The following is a 26,887-nucleotide window of genomic DNA, read 5'->3' on the forward strand; positions in this document are numbered from 1 at the left end:
GACGGGGAGGGAGTGCAGCCATAGGATGAGGGGTCATGGTTTTAAAATGAAAGAGGGGAGATTTAGATGGTATCTCAGGAAGAAATTCTTCCCTGTGAGGGTGGTGAGAGCCTGGCCCAGGTTGCCCAAGAGTATCTGTGGTTGCCCCATCCCTGGAGGTGTTCAAGACTAGGCTGGATGGGGCTCTAAGCAACCTGGTCTGGTGGGAGGTGTCTCTGCCCATGGCAGGGGGGTTGGAACTCGATGATCTTTGAAGTCCCTTCCAACTCTAACCACTCTATGATCCCATGATTCTGTGACTTTATTAGATAATTTCGGTAGCACTGGGAGTCTTGTCCCAGATACTTTGCAGAGAGCAATGGGCTTGGACCCAGATAAATCTCCTCTGACTACCCTCTGTGCTCTGTTTATTGAGAAAATTAAGAAAAGGAAAGCAGTGTTAAGTTGCTGTGAAATAATAGAACAACAAACAAAGCAGCAAAGAGAACCAGTGCAGTAGAGCAAGGTTATCTGCATAACAGATTTTCCAGCTTTTTGTATGTGTGCATGTGCAAACACAAGTGTACTACCAACATCACAGTGTTACTTAACTAGTATATGTGTGGGTGTTTTTCTAGCATCAGCATCTGTATTTCTGGATTAATTACAAGGTCATGCTAGCAGAAAAAAAAACACCTTAAAAGTAGGTTTCTGAGTCTGATTTTGCCTGTTTTGAATATGTTGTATAAACCAGCAATTCCTATTGGCATCAGCAGGAATTGCAATAATTATTTCTTTGGAAAATCACTCAGGAGTAAAATTTTCCCATCCCCCCAAAAAGTTTATAGAACTAAAATCTTTTCTGACACATTGAAAAAGCTAATTTGCACTCTTCTAGTTCTTAAATAAGGAGAAAACACCATAATGTACCACACATTCTTCACCTGATGCCTTCCATTAATAAAGGAAGTGTTTAGCTGCAGCAATGTTGCAAAAATAATGTTTGGCTTTTTGTGAATAAATGACAGAGAAATTTTTTGTATTTAACAGTTAAGAATTGCTCTGGTGGTCTGACACAGTGGTATAAAATGTATCAGAAACCAAGTATTCTAGTTCCCTCTCCCTTTTTTTGACCAAGAAGTCTACATCTGGCCTTAAACTCAGCACTGATTATTTTAATTTTTGTTACAGGCTGCTAATTACACCAAGTCATAGTCATATATTGTTGGAGGAAGGTTAATTAGGGGTAGTAAAAATCAACCTTCTGAAATGCAAGCTGCAATTAGACCAGATTGTAACATTTTTGCAGTTGTAATAGATGCATTTTGTGGTGTTCAAAACTAGACAACTTAATTACATTATCTGGTTCTTGAGATAAAGACAAATAATTTTTAAGACAGAAAAGATTTTCTGGTATCATTTCATTTTACTTTTCAACCACGCAGAGCCAAACCAAACAGCTTATAGAGAAGAAATTCAGATAATATTTTGTTCTTGCAGATTAAGGGGAAAAAAAAGAAAAAGAGGGGGGTGGATGGAGTGGGAAGAGGCAAAGTGGGTGGGAGCAGTTTACTGTCCTAATAGCGCAGTCTTTCATGGAAGGATTGCTGAAATACTCTTTGATCTAATGTTTAACCTAGAGTGAGAATTATTTGATGGGTTTAGCCAGTAATTAGCAAGATCCGTAATCTAGACAACCAGTTCTTTTCTGCTGGGGAACCTAAGGAACCGAGTTCCTCTGTTAACAGCCTACAGTCAAGTAGCATGCAACTGACTGGCTTTGTCGTAGCAAGGAGAGTAGGACCTGATAAGAAAAAAAAAAGAGCTATCGTTGCGTTAATAGCTAAGTTCATGTAAAAATAAAGTAATATTTGTCCCGTAGGAGTAGTAACTGTGCTGTACTATTGAATTCGGTGGCCCATGATGTCAAGAACAATGAACACAACCAGCCATGTGAGCTGTGCTTGGCATAGACAAGCGGCTTGTGGTACTTCAACACAGGCTCAGAATGAACTTATTTTAAATATATGCATAATTTGCCATTTGTAAATGATTTGTAGCTCTTTTTTTTTTTTTTTTGGTATTTTGTAGCAGATGACCATGTTGGCATCTTGAATGTTTTGGGGTTGTTTATTGTTTGGCTTGTTGCTGACGGTTAGCAGAAGAGACACTTTCAGGTTCTGTTCAAGGAACCTCAGGGCTCTCTTTTAGGCAGTTCAGCCTAATGGAATTAAGCCTGACATGTTTCAACTCTATTTCTTTATAAAATAAACATAAAACAATGGTTTAGATTTCCAATAAAGCTCTTGAACCGTGGTGAGGCTCAAACTTTCCCTGTTTCTTTACACATCTGTAAATAAAGACCATAAAAGGGGAGTACAACAGGATAAATCAACACGAATTTGCAATCCACTGCAGCACATTAAATGGCGCGGTCTCACTGAAAGAAAGGGGCAACCCCGCGGCTTCTTGGGGTTTGAAGCTAATTGTTTTCGTCAGGATGGGAACGTCTGGAAGTCCACGGCAGTGTCCCACCAGCAAGGCTTCAGTAACTGAGCCGGCTTGCGGAGAATGAGCCCACTTTGTAGCGACACAGCGGGCTCAGACACCACCTATTCTGCTCTCCAAACTGTCATGCATAACAACTTCATTGTGCTAAATTGAACTTGAAAGCAACCAAAGGCTATGAGAAGGAGAGGCTATGAGAAAAGCGTGCTGTCAGCGCTGGCAAAGGCTGACCTGGAAAGTAGGCTCAGAGACAGGAGAATAAAAGACCAGGGCCCATGAACGCAGCATATTGTTTCATTTTAAAGTATGATTCCCATACCAGTGAAAGTAGCAAATGCGATGTAAATTTATTTAAATAGATTCCGCCGCTTAAAAGTTTGCCAGCCGCTCTCATCCAACTTTCCCAGCTCTCTGATTCGTTACTTACAGTGGGAATATAATGACATATAGTCATCATTGTAACAGCTTCTTTGCAGGGGCACAATGATGATTAATAGCTGGCAGCAAATTTTCACATGGGCTCTGAAGCACTATAGCATTAAGCAGCCAAACACTCCCAAATCCCCCCTTTCTGTTCCACTGAAAAGTCCTCTCCTTGTACCTTGCAGATATGAACAAAGCCTATCTTAATTCCAATCAGCTTTTCCTCATTCAAAGAAACTTTCTCTTTTTCATAATTGATTCATGTGCATTTTTTTTTCAGTCTTTCACTGAGCCTCAGACTTTTTTTTTTTTTTTTTTTTTTTTTTTCTGGGGGAGGGAGGAAATAATTTCAATAATAGCTTGTTTTGCTTTGTTTTCCCCTCTAAAATGTATTTCAAGACATTTCTCAGCTAGTTGAGCTAATGCACATTAAAAGAGAAATACAAAACTGAAAAAGAAGCCTTAACTTTCTCTGCTCTGAAAGATTATTAACCACAAGCACTGAGGGATGAGCTCAGAGAAACAGCTCTGGTAACGTAAGTCAAAGACTGGAGAGCAACAACAATAAGCTGCTTCTATTTATTGTATCAATTCCCATTCCCATGAGAAACTTCCAGCTGAAACCAGAATGGATTCATTTTTCTGTGCAGAGTTATTTCAAAGATAATATAAGTTTGTATAGAAATATTTTATCAGAAATGTTTAGAAATACTTAGAAATATTTCATTTTTATTTTAATATTTATTCACTGCTGTGAATTTAATGTTTTCCCACAAATGTGCTTTCCACATTAACAGAGAAAACATAGTTTCAGAAGTGATTCAGTCTTCCTTTCATCAGCTTCAGTACGGTATAACTACTCTTCAGTAACTACACTTTGAGGGAATTACACCTGATTTACACCAGCGCGAGCACAGGGCAGATCAGCGCAGTCCAGTTTTGACTTTTTGTTTGAGAAAACACTTTTAAAGAGGAAGAAAAATTTCAAAGCAGTATTAGAAAGTTAAATTTCACAAAGAATGTCAGTCTGTTTTGTTCCCACAATGGAGGAAATTAGTTGCAACTCTATAGCTCCACTTACGCATCACATACGTTGTTTGTGTTTGACTGGTAGACTTTGCACATCACTGGTCTTCTACTCATGAACTGCTGTTCATCAGATTTGATCTGTCCAATCCAGGAAAGTATTTCCTTGGCTTTTGCATACTAGATATACTGTAGACAGGAATGGATTTTGAAAGTAACATAGTCCTTATGAATTAATAGTGTTTGGTGAAATCACTTCATACATTATGTGAGATGAGGAATTAAATAAGTTCATCATTAATCATCTTTTTCATGGACTTTAAGAGAACACTGTGGTCAAGTTATCTGTATTTTCTAGAAGAAGCAAAAATTTTCATCTTTATTTTTGCTCCCAACATATTATTTTGAAAAAATACAAAATATCAGTGAACATTTGCAATTGTTCTTGTTTCAGGGGAAAATTTTGGTTTGGTTCATTTTTCTTCAGGGATGAAAACTTCTAGTGAGACAAACAACAGGCAGATTGGGTTTATGATTTTCATTGAAAATTTCTCAAGATTGTTTAGGAAGTAGCATTGCCTATGAAAGTCTCTCAAGAGATTAAATTTCTACTCAAATTCTTTCTGTTGCAGCACTTTGCAGTTTTACTCCTTTTGTATGTTTAAGATATTTTTACCCTGATGCAACTTAGCAGAATTACATATGATTTAATACACGTGACCCGGGACTTGAATCAAGCTCATAGGATTTTTGCCAAGTGTTATTAATATTCAGTGAAGAGAAGGTTGTATTACAAAGTTGTGATTCTTTTGCGGTCTCAGTGTGTGAAGTTCTTCCAACTTAACTGAAAGACATACTGCATTTTAGAAAATGTGTTGTTTTCTACAAGTGATTTCACTTTTGACATTTAATTGAAATTGTTTGAAATTCAACTGAAAGAGTCAAAAATAATGCCAATTCTAATACATATCAGTGACTTGTATTGAATAACACTTACATTGCAGTTATTTAAGAGTGACTGCCATTGAAAGCATTCCTGGAGAAGCAGAAACCTAAACCTGCATATGGATGAGGGTGATCCATTCCCTGGTTTAGGGGCCCCAGGTTCCTTGGATGGAGTCACAAATCTACCCAGTGTCCCTGTGAGCAGTGTTTAGTATTTAGAACTCTGAATTTGCTGCAAAATATGTAAAATCCTGTGTAGCCAGCAAACTCCCCTCTGTGCATCTGAGAAGCCTTGCCTGTGTTGTTTATTTCAGCAAATCTATAGAATGCATACGCGCTCCCGATAGCCTCAGACAGCGGTATGCAAATAACTGGCATGAGGGGCTAAAAATCTCAGATGACATACCCTTTTCAGGATGTGTCAGCGTGAGCACGTTCCACATGTCAACACGTTCATGCATCCTAATGTACCTTTTGGAGGACAGCAGAATCCCAGCACAGCTCGGGTTTTACAGCCAGGAGGCTGGCCAAAGTGCCTCTGTTCCACTTCTTGGCGTTATGTATGTCTCCTGGTTTCACAACGCCAAGCTTGATGGAGCTGCAATGTTAGAGGGGAAAAAATCCTCTCACCAGCAGTCTCTAGTGATCTGTGGGGATGGGTCACAGCACACAATTTGCTGAAAGTATTGCACGGATGTGACCCAAGGGCACGACCAAATATTCTTGATCCTTGCAGAAGTCTAACCCTGAACCTCTGGCTCACATCTCCAGCGTACCTTACCTTCCACCTTCTGCTACATGGTGACCTTCTGAGCTACAGGTTTCACAGAATCACAGAATCACAGAATCTTAGTGGTAGGAAGGGACCTCCGAGATCATCGAGTCCAACCACAAAGAAAAAAAAAAAACAAACCACAAAAACAACGAACCCAAAACCACCACCCACCAACTAAACCCCACACCCACAACCCTACACACAACACCCCACCACAAACCAATAATCTTGGGCACTAGAGCATGCCCTGAAGAGCCATGTCTACATGTTTCTTAAATCCCTCCACAGATGGTGACTCCACCACCTCCCTGGGCAGGCCCTTCCAGTGCCTGACCACTCTCTCAGTAAAGTAATTCTTCCTAATATCTAATCTGAATCTCCCCTGCCACAGCTTCAGACCATTTCCTCTGGTTCTGTCATTATTCCTTTGGGAGAAGAGGCCAACCCCCACCTCCCTGCACCCTCCTTTCAGGGAGTTGTAGAGGGCAATGAGGTCTCCCCTCAGCCTCCTCTTCTCCAAACTAAACATGCCCAGCTCCCTCAGCCTCTCCTCATAGGACTTGTTCTCCAGACCCCTCACCAGCTTGGTGGTTCTCCTCTGAACACGCTCCAGCACTTCAATGTCTTTCCTGTAGTGAGGGGCCCAGAACTGAACACAGTACTCAAGGTGAGGCCTCACCAAAGCCGAGTACAGAGGCACGATGACTTCCCTACTCCTGCTGGCCACGCTGGTCCTGATACAGGCCAGGATGCCATTGGCCCTCTTGACCACCTGGATACACTGCTGGCTCATGTTAAGCCGGCTGTCCACTAACACTAGTTTCAGCTATCTTCCCTCACTTTGAAGTATGTTCATTCTCCTTCTCTCATCAGGCCTGAGATATTTTGATACGCACCAAATCTTTCCATGGTTTCCCAGCACAGCCCTACGTGCACCCAACAACACACACCTGATCACTACAGTGGGTGCTGGTCTGCAGGTTTAATTTAGGAAAATATACTTGCTTTTAGTGGAAAAAAAAAGCTCTATTTTTGCCATCTTTACTGATGTTAAGTGGTAACTTAAAACTTCTGCTGTTAAGTAATCATTCAGCCAGAACAGGGATCAGAATCTACTTATTCACCATTTTGTTTTGGGAGGTTTTGGTTTTGTTTCCACTCTCATTTGCACTTCCCTCTTTCTACCTTCAGACTTACTACACTTCTCTGCTACCTATTCTTCTACCCCACAACATGTTCTCTTCCTCCATGCTTTTTTTTTTTTCCCTGGAAACCAGAAAAACCTTACTCTTTTTTCCTATGCACTAACTTGGACTCCTGTATTGCCCTTTCCACGCTCCTTGAAGATTCTCTTCTGCTGAGTTCCAGGCCATCAGATGTCCATCGCTTGGTCCCTTTTTGCTTCAGAGCAGTCTTCCAACTCATTGCCTCTTTTTGAGTTTGTTCACAGCTGTACGGGCTTGTGTGTCCTCCATTTTCAGCAGGCATTGGTCATCTTTTTTAAGGCCACAGTATTAAATAGCAGTGCACACTCTCTCTGCACTAAAGATCTCAGACCTGATGTGCCTACTAAAGTGGTGTAATTCTCTCTGTAAGGGTTCCCATTTATAAGGAAGAAGGGTGTCTCTATAGTCCTTTGGCTCTTCCTATCTTAAATTAAATTTTCTCATTCCAGGTCTGCACAGTTGCACATTTCCAAGTTACTCGGTTTGATTATCCAGTTCCAGATCACTACTTGTTTCTTCTGTGGGCTGTCAACCTTGTGATGAACCTAGATTAAATATCTGGATTAAAATTGTACCAAAGCTAGTGAACAAATACATTTAATTGTCTTGGGAAACAGCACTGTGAATGTATTGGCATTACATTTTGTGCATAGTTTCAGCTGCAACAACCTCCGTGGAACAAAGAAGCCCAAAAGCTGTGAAGAAAATCTATTTCAGTTCAAAGTCTACCCAAGTACCCAGAGAACAGCTTTTTATTTCTAAATCTCAGCTCTGAAAGTCATCAAAGAGAGAAAAGTTTTGCTGAAGGTTACTGTAGAATTGGGCCCCATCTGCCATGTTATGATTTTTATTTTTGACCTGGTTTCTGCATATTCTTTAGGTCATCAGTAAGATCAATAAATCATAAGTATCATTAATATCACAGACACAGATATCCTGTGACATCACGTTTTTTTAACTATTTTTTTAGTCCCATGGTGACAATTTCTCTAAATTGTTCTGAAGGCAGAGAGTGTTTTCTGTCCAGAATCTGGCTATTCCTGTTTTCTCTCACTCTCACCTTTAACCTTTTACTTTCTGGCTGCCATGGATCACCAGCCTCTGTAGGTTTATCCAATAAAGGACCTTCTCAGGAATTAATCTGTTCCCAAGCGTAATACATCTTATTCCTCCAAACTCTTAAAGCAAAGGAAAAAGAACACTTTGTACCCTTTAGGAAATAAGGAAGCCAAGGTGTCATCCATTACGGGTAGAGTCAGCACACGTTGCCTCTTGGCTGAACATCATGTAGAACAAAGTGCAGTAAGGAAGGGGAGAGGACATTGTGGATAGACACTAAGGAGGACTATTGTGGCAGGAAACCTGAAAGTATTGTGTTGGTGAAGGAGAATAGACTCAGAAAGGACATGGAAAAGCTGTGGATTATCACGGCTGATGATAGGAAAGACGATAAATCAGATGGCTACTGGAGATATCGAAAAGAATCAGTAGGATTAGCATATAAAGGTGTCCTTCCTTCATCAGCTCACAGGAGGCAATCCATTCACATTTTCACATTGCAAAACGATTTTTAAGAGTTTCAAGGGAGGCACTGGAAAATTGGAGCGGGTCCAACTCAAGGCCAACAAAGTCATCAGAGTGCTGGGAAATCTGAGATATGGAGAAAGGTTGAAGGATTTGGGTTTCTTCGGCCTGGGGAAGATAAGGCCCAGGGGTTCAAAGTAATCTCATATCTAAAAGATTGTCCTCACATCACAGTGATGTACGGTGACAGGACAAGAGGCAAGGGGCACAAGGTGCTTCAGGGGAAATGCTGCCTGGATGTAAGAAAAACTTCACTGAGAGCACTCTTAAATATTAGATCAGTTTGCCTAAGGAAGTGGTAGAGTCTACCTTGTTGGAAATATTCATATCTTGGCCTGACAAGGCCCTGGATAACCTGATCCAAGGCCAGAATGTTGGATCAGATATCCATTCCAACCTAGACTTCTCTTTAATTTTGTAACTCATATTAGGACTGACTTTAGTGTATGGTTAAAACCCTAGAATGAAGCTAATTTTAAAGACGAACATACAAAAACATACATTAAAAACTAACATACATTTAAAATATTAAAATAAACCCATATATTTTAAAATTACATTAATTTAACAAGGGTAAGCTGTTTGGCAGTTCTGAAAAAATGAAGGATTCCAGGCCAATGTGCTTGGTTCTTCAGCCAGCTGTTCTTCACTCTCACCCCAAATCTCTCTGCCTTGTAGGTAGCTCTGCCAACTTATCTATCTCAACTGTCTATCTGTCAAGCAAGACCTAGATACTGTGTGAGGTTCAGTTAATGTAATTAAGTGACTTTGATGAAAATGTTTATTGCCAAAGCAGTCAGATAATATAATTTTGCAAAAACTGAATTTAAATTCTTTTGATTGTATTCCGCTGTGATTGGTGTCACTATACATCTTTTCTTGTATGTCCCCTTTGTGTCCCCTTTGATTTTAACTGATCACACCCCCTATATTTGTATTTAAAGTCCCCAGTCTCTCGTCTGGTAGTCTTAATTATCAAATCAGCTAGCACTTCCATTTTGCTGTCTCTCATTTCCTATTCTTTTTCTTATCATTTATCTTAAAATAGTTCATCATTTCCCACATCTTACTGCAGTGATGTGCTTTCAACTCATCTTTACTTGGAACTGATCCTTCTCTATGATCTTTCATGCCAAATCCCTTTTCTTTGTTGACCTCCACCCCTAGTTTGTGACCTTTCCAAGACTTACAAGTTGGCAGTGTTTCTCATTTCTGCAGTGCATTCTGCTCTTTACTTCTGACAGTGTTACTTCTACTGGGATTATTGTCTACAGCTATGTTTTTTTTAATAATGTAAACTCTTGATCTTGCTTTTCATCATTATTATTTGTCTCCTGTAAGACTACAAACACTACTTTATCCCCCATCTGTGAAGTCTCATGTTCTTACGCTCTTTTGCCATAGAATTAGGAAGGCCACGTACCAAATGATTCCGTATGCTTCTTCTGCAGGAGTTTTCAAATATTGTATTTGCTATATTTGTGAAATAACTGTGCTTCTGTTCCTGTTCAAGTGCTGATTTTACAGTCTTTTCTGCCTTTTCTGTGGCTTCATGTCTCTCTGTTCTTGACTCTCCTAGAGGATTCAACAAGTTCTTCTGTCCCCTTCCTTTCCCATAGTGCTCAGTCATGTTCTTCCTTATTTCTGTTCTCTTATCTCCTTTCCTAACACCTTTGGTCTATTAAAACCTGATGGTTTTGTGCCCTTCTCCTGCTTTCATCTTCAGGCACATGATGTGCTCTAGATGGAGGAGAGGCTGGACAGCAGCTGCTGGAGAAGATGAACCACTTCCCAAGGACTGTCTGAGCTGTTGACGGCAACTTCTCATGCTCCTCTCCTGGATGGGATTCTCACTTTGGTACAGAGCACTTCAGCATCTGATCACCTTGAGTCTCTCTGGGGTGAACTTCTCTGGCAAGCTGGCTGTTTACTCAAGAAAAAATGAAGAAGAAAATAAGAAATAATTAAAAGGCATCCAAGTGCTAATGATCTCTCTCTCCCTCTCCTGGAGCGGGTCTATGTCTCCAAACTATTTTCCTGCTTCACTGTGTAGTGCTGGCTTACCACCAGAACAGTGCCTTTTTCAACGCCACACTTCTGAATGGCACTTGCTATTTCAGCTTTGTTTCAAACACAACAGTTGGGTCTGACCCCCACAACTGCAGCAAATGCAAACTTTGAATAAGAGTTGAGGCAACCCCAGCACACCCTCAGTTACAAACTGTCTGGTGACTCAAATAGCTTTTGATATAACTTAGATCAGCCTGAGGATTATCTCAGTAATCTCTATGTTTCCCATGGAAACCACTGCACTGCGTAAAGGTCAGGACAATAATTACTTATTTTGCCCTACCTTACCTGCCTGATCATGACCCCTTCCCAGCCAACCACTCCTACGAGCAAGAAATGGCAAATGGTAGCCTAGAGCACAGAACCAGTGCAGCCAGACTTGTGGGACATGCCTCTTAGATTAATTTTTCTTTCTCAGTTTTGAGCACATTGCTATAAATACAACTAGTAAGAGCATGAGCTTATCCTTTCATCATTCCACCAACACAAAGGTGCACTTGTAACTCAGGTTTTCTCTATGAGTCTCAGCTTTTTCACTTCAGCCAACTCTGGCAGGTGCTGAGAACAGAAACTACCTCTGTCAAAAAGTCCCAGATCCAGTTCAGGAATCACTTGAGCATTAGGGCTTCTTCATGCAAGGAAGAGGAGAAGGAATGAAAGATACCAGAAAGAGACAGGCCTACCGGGCATCTTTCTCTTTGAGAATGGAAGAAGGAGTTGTGAAAAATGAGGAAAGTGTAGATAAAAAACCTGTTGTATTTGACAACATCCTTTCAGAGGGCAGGTGGGACAGGATCAGCCCTTGACTCACAAATCCAGCCGTAAAACATCACAAGGAATACCCCTGGAAAAGTGATTAAAGAAACTTGGGTCATGACAAATATAAAACATAAATAAATGTGTTACTAAAGAAAATAAAAAATATTCTAGATGTCTGTACATGGATGAGATATCTTTGCCTCAAGGAGGAATTTCATTTAGAGACTGGAGATGCATGAAGACCTGTTTTTCTGCCTTTATGTATTTTTTGGTTGCTTACTTAGAACTGGCAGCATGGTTATTGGCCTATAATGCACGAAAAAGAATCTTTTCTATTAACGGTATCTATAACAATACAATTATAGCATACTGACATGGAAAATGGCACAAAAATGGGAATAAATTTGGCATGAGGGAAGGTGATTATTTTTGTCTTCTCCTGTGGAAATTGCAGAGTAAGTGCCTTTTTAAGATGGACTAAAATGAAAAGCAGGGAGGGGGTCCAGTTATGTTAGAAAATCTAGATGAACTGCAACTTCTCTTTTTCTGAGAAGCTGAGGTGAGCTTCTTTTTGAGCCAGGCTGGCTCAAACAGTGAGAGAAATAAGAGAATTACTGTGCAATGGCCATCATGTGACCAACCTCTACTATTTGTCTCAATGAACCAGGTATGAACTTGAAATACACAGAGTGGCATGATAGAGAGATAAAACAAACCTGTAGAAAAACAAACAGCAAAAAGCTTTCAAGGATCACAAGCAAAACCTGCACAAATCTGTTAAGTGCTTGTTCACGGCTGTGATTCAAGACATGAGGCGCTCTAAATTGGGATGCAATTGGACAAAGGGTTATGGAAGTGAAATGTACCCTGCAAAGTTTCTGTGTTTAATTTATGTGTGTATTTTCTGCTTTTTAACTGAAAAATAAATTCTGAAGTTGTGCCTGAGCCACCTTAGCTTCTTGGTGTGAAAAGCATGTGCTCTAATGCAGGGATACTAGCTGCTTGGTTTTTGGCAGCTCCAGGAAACAAATTCTATGAAACACTGGGAATAATATGAAAATGGAACGTCGTTGCCGAGCCATCAAAAAGAAATCAAACTTTCAATATGTAGGTAACAATACTACAATCTACAAAGCTGCTACAACATATTATGTCCAAGACAGTGTTTTATAAACCCACTATTTTTTTTCTGAACAAAGAGTTTTTGAAAAGACAACCTTTCATCAGAAGTCTTGGTAGATTTACACCAATGAGTTTTATAAAATGGGACCTGATGCTACTCTTAAATCTCATAAAATTGCCTACTTTTTGATATTTCCTGTGTTGGTCATGTTTCCCCATGGAAATATACCAAGGTCAAAAACTGAAAAATCTTGACATCTTTTTCATGCTTTTGATAAGATACATTCTTCAAACAATGTTTAGCTTGCAATAACTCTTAAAGCCATGTAGAACAGAGTATTTTTAACGCCCCTTCTTTTTCCATCCTCCAAACAGTTCTTAAAATAAAAAGAAAGCATTTGAAGTGCCACCTACATAGTAGACAATTCAAGTTGGTGTTTTACTGCAAGGTAATCTAAAAATGCCATGGCATACAGTGAGGTCTCTGTACCTTTTATAACAGAATTTCTTCACAATGAAATTTTTAGTTGCAAAATTTAAAGTTTCATTTCCCTTTTGATGGAGTATTAAACTTTCAGAAATAAAGTAAACTGTTAATTGATATGAATCGCAGCTTTTGTTTCTTGATACAACAGTGTTTTTCTGTCTTGTGAAGTACACAGAAACTAAAAATTTCCTTTCTATTCAAAACAACTTTTCATTGAAGTTCATGTGAATACATTAATCTTAGCAATTTTTATAATCTTGTAAATTCTATAAGTTTTTTCTACTTGTCTCATTTTATAAGAATTAAAAAAGTATTTAGTTTAAAGATGCTATGAGTGATCATACAAACCACAAAGCAACTTATTTTCTAATCTTTTTGGTCAGATAGTATTTTCCAGTGGTTGAGATTGGGTCCAATTCTCTGTTGAACTGAAAAAGAATTGATATTCTGTCAAAAATAAAAGTGATTTTTAGCAGAAGAAAGATTTCTCTTTAGCTAGTTAAAAATCTCTCAGGAGGATAACTTTGGTAATTATATGAAACATATTTACTTTTGTTACTGCTTTCTCTCCATCTGCTCAGTTTGTCTAGTTTTTTTTATATTTCCAAATGTTTACTGTTCTTTAGGTTTTTATAAAGGGAAGGAGGGGGGGGGGAGTGATTAGACTATGTCTGTGTTGAGAACTAGCTTCAATACTCCTTATTGTTAAGAATGTAACCAGATGCTTAACTAAAATATTTGATCCTCTGTGTTTCAATCAAAAGCTCCTTTTTAAATCATAGATAAAGCAAGGTCAGAGGAAAGGCATTCCCTCACTTTATGAACTGAGGAAGCAATCTGGGTGTGCGTTTTGGAGATATCTAACTCCCCACATAGGAATAAAGCTAAATCTGGAGCTAGTTTCGGGTTCAGTATCTTTCACTGAAAGTTGGACCTTCTGAAACCCAATGCAAGGCAGAACTCACAAATGGGGATTTTGTTTTGTGAGGGTGTAATTGCACTAGTCAGTTCACTTCTAAGCCCTTATATATCCCTTTACCCCCCTTTGCTTTGTACACTACTGCTGTAGTCAACTATCAGAACTTTATGAAGTTCTGAACACTGTTGGCATAGGCCTACATGTGTCCAAATTGGCTTTATGGTGCTTTGTATTAATTATATGAATGAAGAAGGAGTTAGAGAAATCTTTATTTGCTGTGTTATAGGCGGAAATCTGAAGGTAAATGATACTAACAGTGTAGCAACAACATAGTTTACATGCTTCTCTGGAGGTACAATGGTTGTTTTGTTGAGTGTTTGCTTGTATGCCTAATCTCTGTTACAGAGTGCTATAAACATGTTGAAATGAATGAGGATGTTTTTCTGCCCCATTTTTTTCAAACCAAGTAAGATTGCTTGTTATTAAAATTGTCCTCCCTGATACTGATAAAATTCCAAAGTATACATGCTATATTGTATGTATCTTAAATGCCGTAACTGTGTTAGGCAGTTATGTGTGACATGCATATATATTATTCCATCTCCTCTTCGACCTGCCTCAAACTGTTTGGCCATGATCCAAATCCACCAAAATCAATGAAAATATTTTTACTGATTTCATTAAGTTTCAGATCTGATCTGTGGCAAATCTGTCTAGGGCATCTTAACCACCATGTGTTCTTTCACCAACGATACATTTAGCTTTTCTGCTTTCACTTGTTTTTCATTTTTCCCTGCTTGACAGCTTAAAGTCTTTGCTGTTCTGCTTGCATAAGCTTCTCAGAGGGTGCAGCAGGACAGCTGAATGAATGGTCAGACTCCTCTGACCCACACAATGTCAATCTCAACCTTCAGATCAGATCTACCATCAACACTGGAAAGGAAATATTCATAAAAGCACTTATCCTTATGCATTACAGAGCCGGAATGCTGCCAGGAGCAGGAGATGCTTCTTTTCTAGAAGGTCATGTTGCTTCTGGACATGAAAACCTGAAAAGATTTGTGTTGCCTACCCAAGTTTGTCTAGACACTGCTGCTCTCAAGTTTCCCAAAGTCCCCTAAGATGTCTGAGAACAACATGGATGTGACCAGCCAGCTCTAACTACAGGATAAATGGGGCAGAAAGCTGCTGGAGCAGCAAATGGCAGACACCCCTGCCTGCTTTCCTTGTGTCCATGTCCTGGAAAGCCAAAGAGTCCACTGCTTCTGTGATGAAGGGTCTGGTCTTTGAGGACCTGGGGCTGAGGAGACAAAAATTGCAGTCTCTTTTACCTTCTCTGAAGAGCAATCTCAGCTCTGCAGAGCTCTCTGATGAGCCGTGCTGTGACTACACACTCTCCTTTGATCTAGTACTGTCACTGGGTGATGAGGTTCAGTTCTGCCCACGTGACTCAGAAACCTAGACTTCATTTTGTGTGTGAAAGAAGGCCGTCATGAAGACTGCTTGTGGTTGTTCTCCTCACCCACAGAACTGTCAAGCCAGGCCACCAGGTAGAGGAGGTTTGGTCATATAGGTTTTTACATTTAATTCTTAAGGAAAAGTCAGTGCTATCTTGTCCCTGGAGGCTACAAAGGAATCTCTGTCTTCTGCTGTATTGTCCGTAGCATTCTTTGTATAAAGGTGCTCTGAAACAAGTAAATCTAGTTTGAAATGCTGGGGTTTCCCCTGATTTGTCCTTAACCTTACCTTTGAGGGGTTTCTGAAGGAATTAGGACAAAACTGGTAGTTTGGGTTGTTTGTTTTTTGGTTTTGGGGTTGGTTTCTTTGTTTGTTTTTGGGTTTGGATTTGGTTTTTGGTCTTTTGTTTTGTTCTGGTTTGTTTTGAGTTTTTTTGCCCCTTGAGGTGGGAGTTGCCCTCAAACCAAGAACACACTATTAAAACTGGGTCTTCTTTCAGCAACTGGGGAAGTTTTTCTTGAAAATCTACGGAAGAATCTGAAAATCCTCCTGTAGTGTGTGGGAAATTGTGAGGAGGAGAAAATATGTCACAGTGTTAGTGGATACCTTGAAAACCAGCAATCAACTCCCTCTGAATCTCCTGAGATCAGATCTTTTTTTTAAAGACTATTTTAGAATAAAAAATATAACTTCATTTATTTTCTAAATGTTAAAGTCATTTTGTTGTATCCAGGCCACACTATCCAGCTTTTTCTCGCAGCCCTAATGACTAGAAAGTCTCAATTTTTTAAAATAAAAAGAGGAATATCTTTTCTGGGCGTTTCCAAATTTCTTCTTTTCACATAATCACTTGGTTTCCAGGAGCGTGCTTCTCCCGACAGTCCCCGAAATATGGCTCAACTCCAGCCAAACCATGGGAGTTAGACACAACACAAACTGGGCGTATGGATATGATCAATACGGATGGATTACACACCATAGCCTTCTGCTAAAGCATAGATCAAGTGCTGCACAGAGATCACCTTGCATTCCCTGGCTGTGTACAGCCGAGGGGATAACTCCTGCTCCCCTGGGATAATTGCACTTACAGTAGTGTCATTTTACTGGAGGCTCTTGGTATCAGTTGGCCGCTCCGAAGAAAAACAATGAGGCCCATTTAGCTCCAGATGCAGCCCAGAAGTTCTGGGGAATGCATGTCATCCCCATCCCCAGCACGCCTGCATCTCTTCTCTCACTTCAGGAAGCAGATTTCTCCATTCCCATTGAACTCACGCAGCAAAGTGGTATCACTGCACAGGGAAGGAAAGAAATCTCTGTAATACAATCCAGCAGGATGAGGGGCATTTTGGCCAGACAATAGGGGTAAAAGTGAAGCATGAAACAGAGGAAACTTGAAATAATTATGGATTTTCTTGGAAAGAAGTAATTGTCCCTTTTGCCCCACAAATATCTAAAACATAATTTTCATTCTTTTTTCTGATGCCACCTAAAGGGTGTAGCACAGACCCACAAAATGTTAAAGATCAGCAGAGCTTTACTGAAGAAACACAGTTGATTCAGGGACAGGTCTTTTGTTAGGCTTCTGATGACAAACTTACTTGGCTTAGATACACAAAATAGCAGAGATGGCAAGATAATTTGCTATCTTAATTTGATATCATGCATGAGGAATGGATTTGAAAGGCAAATAAAATGTAACTGCAAAAAGTTTAGCACACCAAATTTTACCTGTGTGTGACACAGGTGCATTGCCAGACTCAGCAGCTCCATTTCCAGATTGTCTGTGGTAGAAAAATCTAATTTTTTTTCAGAAGGGCAAAATCTAGATTGCCTACAGCAAGTGTGTGCCCGAGTTTTAAAAGCTGCTGCCAGCAGAAGAAAAGAAGTCCCCAGTTTTTCCAGATAATTCCTCTGTCAGTTAATCATGGTGACTAGATAGCGAGCAGCAGAAGTGAGGCTTCCATTGAAGAGGAAGATTCAATTTCAGAAGGATTTTTTAAAGAGAAACATATAATTTTATAAATACACGAAGAACTAAAATTATATGTTTTCTGACAACACTTTAAACGCTGAAGACACAAGGCTGAAAAGACATACACTCACTTTAAAACTTTTTCATTCCCTTTTTTGCTTTTGGTCATTCCTTCTTGATTATTTTTCCTGATTCCTTTATCATGGAGGTGGATATTAAAAAGGGTAAAAGTGTTGGGAGACCCCTTTTCTCTTTTTCCTGCATGCATCTGATGTGATTTCATTGCACTGTGTGTCATAGTTCTCCTTTGTCAGTGCCTGAAAACTGTAGACAGTTGGGGTGAGACATGCCACAGAATTGATTCTGGAAAGGATTTTCTCCATCTACCTTTTGGTGCCTCCACAGTTTCTGCACATTTTTGTCTTTGCTCCAGACCTGTTGCGTTATATGTGATTATTTGGGAACTAAGAAATACAATTAAATGTAATTAAGAATTACTTTTTTTCCTATCCAGAATTTGCAACTGAGTTGTATATTCTATAATGAGAAAAGCAAACACAGTGTGCATACAGGAAAAATAAGAGCAGATCAAGGCAAATAGAGCAAAGCTACATTATTTTCTCTTCTTTCCTTCCTTCGCCTTTCTCCAGAGCACTCCAGTATCTGGAAAACATTTGGATCAGAAAATTATAGCTAGATAAAAAATGACCTCCACTTCATAAATATTTTAATATCCATAGATATGGTGTCACACTCAGAGATTACATTATACCAACCACTCTTACAACATGATTGTTTTTGAAGCTTGTTACATGTTGGCTGTGCTGGTAAGCATCCAGACTTTCTGCTGGTAGAGACCACATGAAGCTTTGAGGGATGCTTCAGTTTAGGTTAGGTTAGATTTAAACCACCCTCCTGCATCTCAGTGTCTTTCACTTGGACAACGGGGCTCATGAAGTTTAGTTCACACTGAGGTTTGCTAGACTCCATATGTAAGCAATGGAAAAAGAGGTGTCTATTCTAATGGCTTAACGGTGTATAATCCACCCTTCTGCCTTTCCATTGCCACCCATGAACAAGAACAGAGGAATGGATCTATGCTATTTATTAAACAGAAGTAATAAAATTCAGGTATGAATAGAAGGGAGGAAATATTATAAACTTAAGTTCCAGGAAAAGAAGGCTTGGGGAAAAAAGAAAAAAAGTTTCTTTTTCCTCAAAATTAGTCTTTACAATGCAAAATGACATACTGATGGTATGTGGAATATATTTTGTATACCAAATTTGACACAACAACACTATAAGAGGAATGAGGTTCTACAATAACTTTAGTGGAATGCTGACTTTGTTAATTAATTATGTCCTTTTCCATGCAAACAGTGTTAATTACACATTGCAGTGTCTCTCTGCGTCCTCCCAGTAGGACCCACAGCTACGTGACATTTAAGTTGGGAATAACAGCATTGGTTTTGGCTGAGGGGAGAGTTACTTGGGGATGTGGCAGCATAGATGTGTCTGCCATTGAGACATCTTGTACAAAAATGTTATCTGTATCCAGTAAATGCAAATTAATAAGGACTTTGCCGGGTAGTGATTCGGCAGATACATCTGCTGGTGTAAGATGCATCTTGCATGGCCCCATGTTCCATTTATTTGAGGATGATCCGTAACGGTCTCCTCCTTGGATGCATATGGACTCCAACAGCAGTAACAGCTGCCAAGAAAAAGATGATGAACTCGGAACTCAACAACGGAGAGGCTGGTTTTCCTTTTGAGAAAAACTAGAGAACCAAGCTCATGGAAACAGAGTAAAGCACCTTGTAAGAGTAATCAGTGAACTACATTAAGCACACTCAAAAATATAATCCTACCTCATCTACAGTAACTAAAAAAAAAAGGAATCTTAACTTTCCATATGAATGTGCTATATACACATTTTGATTATCTCATCTCCAATAACAAGACTCTAATAATTGGTTGAAAAGCAATCTATCACTATTTAGTGTAAGAGCAGTTGCCAAGCAGGAGCTGACAGTCAGCTTCAGTCTTTCCTAAGTTGTACTATCATTATTCCCACAGCTGTAATGCAAGCGCAAAACCAAAACGAATCTCTCATTATTTTCCTGTGCTGCTCTCTTCCTCTAGGCCATGATAGGTCTGCAACAGGGTTTTGAGTCCCACCAAACTGTCCCTTGGAGGCAACTTCATCACACTGTGCTATGGCAGTTGCATACCACTAAACCTTCCATTGGAGCCAAGTTTCAGAAGACAACTATGGAGTCAAAAACCACTGAGGGCTGTGGTAGGAACATGGGATTTATTCTGAATTGTCTTGAATTGTTGTGGTGGGTTAGATCTACCTCTTAGGGTCAGGCTCCTGAGCCTAATTTGCGGTTTGTATCTAAGGCAGGTGTCATGTGTCCATGCTGTTCTGAAAGTAAATGGCACAGGAAGAATTTTGGTGGCTCCTGTAGGTTGCTTCAATGCTCAGACAACAGCCAAGCAGGCAACAGCCTCAGTCCCCCAACATTATAATGACAGCTGTGGATTTAAGTTTATTTAGAAAAAAAAAAAAAGCAAAAAAAAAAAGCAAACACCCACAACTGGGTTCTTTTTCTTCTGGTTTCTGAGCCCTGAGGGTCCAACTCAATTACAATAGTATGGCTGGATCCAATTTTATTTTCTCTGGAATGTGAAGAATTCCTCCCTCCCCACATCCCCAAAATGCAGCGATTACAATAAAATCAAGAACTGATAATTACAACTGAGTCAGATGCACTCAAACCAAGCAGCACACACAGACACACAAAATAATGAGTCTAAGAGGAATCCAGGTATTATGAAAAAAAAAAAAAAAAAAGAAAGAGGCAGAGGTTTGTGGGTTGATTGTTGGTGGATGTTGGAGAAAATGTTGCATAGGGCATTAACTTCAGATATGAATCAGTAGATATGAATCTACCACCACAATACCTTTTTTCTGTAGTCAATGGAAAGAGTTAAATATCTTTGGGATTGATTTAAAGCATCTAAATTAAACTCTTGAAGTCAAACTATGTGAATAGTCCTGCGAAGAAATGGAGGGAAGTGACTTAAAGTTGTTTATGTTTTCAGTAGGAGACACTGAGCTATTCATTTTGCCAGTAATTTATAAACATTACATGGAATTTTTTGTATTCAGCTAGAGAAATACCGACAGGGAGAGTTTCCAAAGGAAAAAGCAATATTAGGAGTCTAGACTCATGAGTCCGGTCCTTCTGCATTTGACCTTCACAAATGCAATCCAATTTGTTTTGGTTTGTTCTGTTTTGTTTTGTTTTAATTTGAAAGTATGACAAAGATCTTAGCTCACAAAATACAGATAATCTAAGAGGGCTTAGCTATCATTCAGGCAGCATCTTTAGATGCTACAGGGCAGTGGGTGAGATGGCAACAGTGGTCACATTTCAAGGAGAATGATTTCTCCTGGGGAGGCACGGAGGTTCAGCATTTCTCATTTCCCAGTCTAACACCCTCTCTTTCATTTCTTCTGTCACACATGGCACTCAGACTACATCTGAAGTCAGGCAAAAACTTTGTTTTTTTCATGAGGTGTTTGAGCTACAAAACCTGTATTCAGCTGAATGAACTTCTAAGGGCATCAAAACCTGTGTCTCTCTCTCTTGTCTTTTTCCTTTTTTGTACTTTAGAGTGAGTGGGAACTCTTACCAAATTAACTTGCTGTAAGTTTATCAAGTTTTGTAATTAGCATCCAGAACCTGCACTTTTTTTTGAAGCAAAAAGAAAGGTGTGGTGGCTGCAGTACATTAACCGTCTCTCAGTAAACTTCATTCTCAAATTATTTGCTTAATTGAGACCTTACTTACAGTGAAACCATTGTTGCTGAGGACAGAGTATTGTTACATTAACACAGATAACTTTGCCTGGTTTTCATATACATTAGTAAATTATGGATGATCAAATATCTCGTGGAGCTGACTCATACAGAATTGATTCTTGAGCAACCTCATATTCAATGTTTCAGGTTTGAAACAGTATATTAAGCCATCTCTTTTGAAAGGCAGTCCCAACAATAAACAAAAAAGGTGCTCGAATGTCAAGTGGTAAGATTTGAGATAGAACTACTGTATTTGTAAATAAAGTGCAAACTCAGATGGCTGACTTGCATACTTGCAGATAAGGTGCTAAATGCACAAAGTGGGAATTGAAAGCCCAGAACTGAAAGCTCATAACTTTGGACAGGGTGTAATTGTATTTAAATAGATAATACAAAATTACAAGGGGAAAAAAAATGAAGAAAACCCAAAGTCATTAATTCCATGTTACATAATTAAATGGGAAAATCAAAATTTTAGCATTCCATGGTGTTATGTAACTGATATTAGAAGTTCTAACCAAAATTTAATGCTTTTAAAGTGTTTCCTTGCATGTCCTATTTTATTTGTTACCTAACCATTAGAGCTGACTTCTGACAAGTTCCAGAAAACAATTATTATCCATGGTGTTTCTATCACTAGCTACTGCTCTTACTGTAAGCATTACTGTTAATGCTGACATCTTAATAAAATTAAAAGTTTCATGGCCAGTTTAAAAATCCATTTATGACTTGACTTGTAAAAGTGAAATTAGAAAAACAAACTGTAAGAAAATATGTAGGTCCCTTACAACTTGCCATGGGCCACACAAAACAGATGCCTCAGCAGCATATCGACGGTTCTGTTAAAAAGTGTAGATGATCATTTCCTTTCTCCAAAGAGAAAACATCTAATAACAAATAACCCTACTTTAGATCTCAGTGTGACGGACAAAAGAAAGACTTAATTGTTGTAAGCTGGTTGCTACCCAAGAATCAGTGATTTTGACTTGGTTGCATTCAGAGTGAGTAAACGGAGGAAAGGTTCATATATGTCATGCTTTCAAAGTGGAAATATCATGGGCAGACAAAACGTAAGGATATGCTGGAGATAAATGTTTAGAATTAAAGGTTTCGATGAAAATTAAGGGCTCTAAAAGGCAAATTTATAAGACAGCCAAAAATCATGATTACACAAGAAAAAAAGACAATGATATTTTTTGTCCATTATGTGGAGAAGTGAAGGCAACATACAGAAATTTAAAAAAAAAAAAAAAAAAGTTACAGTGGAGTAACAAAGGAAATAGATTGCAATGAGTATGTAAGAGAATTTTTCTATAGGTAACTGAAAAGTTTAAGATGCCAGAAAGAGATTCATGGCATCTTTACAGAAAAAAAATAAACAGGTAAAAGGATTTGAAAAAGATGGAGGTGGATAAGTTAAAAATAAAATACACTGGGAACAAAACAAATCCTACAAACATTGGGATTCTAAAATAAAAAAAATACACTGGAAACAAAATAAATTCTACAAAAATTGGGATTCTATTTGCAAGTACTTGTGATAAACCTATTAGTAGACAGGCGACCCCAAACCAGTCAAAACTATTTCAGTTCTCCATTTAGAAACAATAGGAACATCGTTATTGCATAAGAATATCCTTTAATGAGGTTAATAAGTACTTTCTAGGCAATTAATAGACATTAAACAACATCTGCCAATTGGTCTGGATAACTTTTACCCAAGAGTCCTAAAAGGCTTGGCTGGGGAGAGCACTCATTCACTGATGTTAATTTTTAATAAGCCTTGAAATAGCAGGGAAATGCCAGAAGACTGGGAGAATGTTGCTGTGCCAATATTCAGAAAGGGCAAGTGGTCCTACCCCGGTAACTTGAGCCAGTGAGGAAAATAGCTGCTTTGGGAATCGGCTGATGGGGAATTAAAGGACAGCTCACTGGTGATTATGGGAAATTAATTTTGTCAAGCAGATCTAACTTCTGAGTAAAACTACTACTATTACACTGTGCAAAACAAAAGGTATTTTTCCCCCACCATCCCCAAATGAATACATGGTAAATGGATTCAAAATTGGCTAATTGGAATAAATCAGGAATTTATTCCTAAAAAATTCCTAAAAATAGGAATGTGAAAACAGGGATTTTTCTGCTGGGACCCACAGGGGAGAGGAGCACCACTACAGCTTGTGCACATTTTCATTGGAGACTTGGTTGTGACTCTAAAATCACTGGTGATGTAGTAAAAACTGGTGAGGACAATCAAATAAAGTGGTCTGCTTCACTTAGTAAGTGGAGTCTGTTCTGACGTTTTAATACAGATGTATGAGCGTTGCATGTGGAGAGCAAGCAGTGCCTGCAAAATACGTGACTGCATCCTTGTCAGCAGCAGCTGAGGAAAAGGTCTTGGTGTCACCCCAAAATCCAGCCTTGGGGTGGTGGTGCCATCCATGCAGGTACAGCATTGTATAGGGCTTGTCTTTGCACTCTGCGGTGGTAAAACCCTCATCAAGATAGTTCAGCTGTTGGGGTCCTTTTAAAGTAAAGAAGAAGTTGCAAAGTCAGAAAGGGAGTAGAAAATACCCCACAAAATGATTGTTATACTGAAGATAATGTGAGAGGCTCAAAGAATCCATCTATTCAGGTCATCAAAAGGCAGATTGAGAGGGGACTTGATTACAGTGTGTACATGCCTTCATGGAAAAGCAGACTGGGTGCTAAAGAATCATAGAATCATAGAATTTTCTAGGTTGGAAGGGACCTTTAAGACCGTGGAGTGCAGCCATCAACCTAACACTGCCAAGTCCACCACTAAACCACGTCCCTCAGCACCACATCTACTCGTCTTTTAAATACCTCCAGGGATGGCAATTCCACCACTTCCCTGGACAGCCTCTTCCAATGTTTGATAACCCTTTCAGTGAAGAAATTTTTCATAATATCCATCCTAAACCTCCCTGGCACAGCTTGGGGCCATGTCCTCTTGTCCTATTGCCTGTTTCTGGGGAAAAGAGATGGATCCCTACCTGGCTACACTCTCCTTTCAGGGAGTTATAGAGAGTGATAAGGTCTCCCCTCAGCCTCCTTTTCTCCAGGCTGAATAATCCCAGCTCCCTCAGCCTCTCCTCATAAGACTTATGCTCCAGACCCCTCACCAGCTCCATTGCCCTTCTCTGGACCCACTACAGCTCCTCAGTGTCTTTCTTGAACTGAGAAGCCCAAACTGAACATGGTGTTTGAGAGGGGGTCTCCACCCGTGGCAAGTACAGGGGGACAATCACTTCCCTAGTCCTGCTGGCCGCACTGTTCCTGATACAGGCCAGGATGCTGTTGGCCTTCTTGGCCACCTGGGCACACTGCTGGCTCATGTTCAGCCAGCTGTTGACCAACACCCCCAGGGTCCCTTTCCACCAAGCAGCTCTCCAGCCAGTCTTCCCCAGGCCTGTAGCGCTGCATGGGGTTGGTGTGACCCAAGTGTAGGACCCAGCACTTGGCCTTGTTGAACCTCATTCCACTGGCCTTGGACTATCAATCCAGCCTGTCCAGATCCCTCTGCAGAGCCTTCCTACCCTCAGGCAGATAACACTCCCGCCCAACTTGGTATCCGCTGCAAACTTACTGAGGGTGCACTTGATCCCCTCGTCCAGGTCATTGATAAAGATATTAAAGAGAACCAGCCCCAATACCGAGTCCTGGTGAACACCACTTGTGACCAGCTGTCAACTGGATTTAACTCCATTCACCACCACAAAGGGCTCTTTAATCCAGCAGAGAAAGGCATCGAAAGGACTCGCAGCTGGAAAGTGAAGCCAAACAGATTAAAATGAGAAATTAGGCACAATCTTTTGCCAGGAAGGCTGATCAATCATCAGACAAATTGCCGATGTAAGCTGTAGGATCTCCATCTCTCAGATAAAGAAGGAAGACATCTTTTGGAAGATGTCTTTTGGAGAACACGCTTTAGCTAAACACAAGCAACTGTCAAACTGCCAAGGTCCTTGAGCTCAACGCAGGAGAGAACAGATGAAACACAGTGGTCTGTGATGCTCAGAAAGTTGCACTGGTGTGACCTGATGAGTCATGCTAACCTTAAGCTTTGGGAACTTATGGGTCAATAATAGTAATCATAATCATCATCCTAGTGGCAACTGCAAACACAATCACAATCACAACAGTGATATATTTTTTGAATTTTATCTTGTCCCTGAAATTCAAAGGGAAAATCCTGATTAAGAGCACAGCCCAGGAAACCAGATGATCCAATGGGAAAAAGAAGTAAGATTTTTGACCACCAAATTTCTCCCTATTTCTCTGAGGTCCTAAAGAGATATGGCTTCTGCTTCAGGACTGAGGAGGCAGCTGACCAGGTACATTTTTGTCACATAAGGTGTCCTGCCATCCTATAGTGTGATGTTACCCCTACAATCCCTGGGAGAGGACAACACTGGCCCTTGAGCCTCTTCTGCTGCATCTCTCAGTTCTCCAAACATACCATTTCCATGGAGTCTCAGCACCTCCACCCACCACAGACGGAACCTTCTGCACCCTCAGAAGTGTGGGTGGAAGGGATTACTCAGAGATATGAGTCCATCACTTTCTGTCATTTGTGAAAAACTTAATTGACTATGGCATTTCATCTTGAAAAAAAAAACAAGGCAGCTTGTAAAACATCTGCTGTCAGCCTTTAGATGAAAATTTCACTAAGATGTAAAGTACACTGATTGTAACCTCGTGTATGTTTTCTTCTCCTTGACCCACTCATCACCTTTTGTCTAATTTGCATCCACTATCTATCAGCTTAAACATTTCTAAATAAACTTAACTTAAACATATCTTGGCAACAACTCTCAGGAGATTAACATTTTTAAATTACCGTAATTATGAATTTGAGTGCCCTGCTCCTGTAGCGGGACACCAATAAAGATATACACGTGGGCTTTTGTGGGGAGAAGTTACCCCAAAGCTGTGGAGTGTACATTGAATCAATTTGGAGTAAATCACAGCTTTGCTCCTCTGCTTCCAGAGCAGAGCACCTTCTCTGGGGTGTGGGAGAGGGACCACATTCGTGTTATCCCTACTACAGTTTTCCTCACTTCCTAGCAGGGATGCAGAAACCCCAAAACTTCCTCCAGTGTGCTTAGAACTAAGATATCGTCCAGTTCTTTGCTCATTTTAGAAGAACGTAGTTGCATATTTTCGTGATCATCGCATAGCTATTCTAAAAACAGAAACTCATTGCACATATCTGCAACTCAGCACTGTAAATTTTGGCATTTTCAAATGCATATTCTTAGTAGTTGTATCCACCACTTAAAGGACTGATCAGCTCTTACATGCACATTTATTGGCCTTTGCAAGCGTTTTTTTGGCTGAGGTCTGGAAGAAGGTAGTTTCTTAAAAAGAAAATATGCTTTTTCTCATGGTTTAGAAAAAAATTGCCATTGCTAGTGTAAATTTTGGTGTTTAAATTTAGTTTTTGTTTGCCACACTTGAGGAAAAAGCCCTTGGCTGTTCTGTATCCTTTCTATTTTCTGCTTTTAAAGGACCAATATTCATATTGAACATTCTCACATTTTGCTTTTTTTTTATATGTTTTTGTGTTTTTTCCCCCACTGTTACTGAAAAACCAGACACATAAAAAAACTAAAATGTGGAAGAAAATTTCTGAGAGAAAATGAGATAAAAATGTGGCGAAAACTGTTTTTCACCAGCCTTCAAGGCATTAGGATTTTGATTCTTGTTCTCATGTTAGTCTTGAGATGCTGGCAA

At 39.6% G+C, this 26,887-nt stretch overlaps 1 long non-coding RNA gene across 5 annotated transcripts in view; it reads left to right on the forward strand.

Moving 5' to 3' along the window:
* Nucleotides 1-26,887, forward strand: part of LOC106885037 — a 127,900-nt gene that overhangs the window by 79,585 nt on the left and 21,428 nt on the right. The window contains exon 5 of one of the 5 annotated variants that reach the window (XR_001411367.1): nt 10,193-10,324. The exons of 3 other annotated variants lie outside the window; for them this stretch is intronic. This is a non-coding gene — a long non-coding RNA (uncharacterized LOC106885037). Of the gene's footprint in view, nt 1-10,192; nt 10,325-19,398; nt 19,556-26,887 lie in introns of all 5 variants that reach the window. One more of the 5 variants, XR_001411370.1, reaches the window with a different exon arrangement.

This window comes from Calidris pugnax, unplaced genomic scaffold (assembly GCF_001431845.1).
Source record: "Calidris pugnax isolate Ruff unplaced genomic scaffold, ASM143184v1 scaffold40, whole genome shotgun sequence".
NCBI classification, from domain to species: Eukaryota; Metazoa; Chordata; class Aves; order Charadriiformes; family Scolopacidae; genus Calidris; species Calidris pugnax.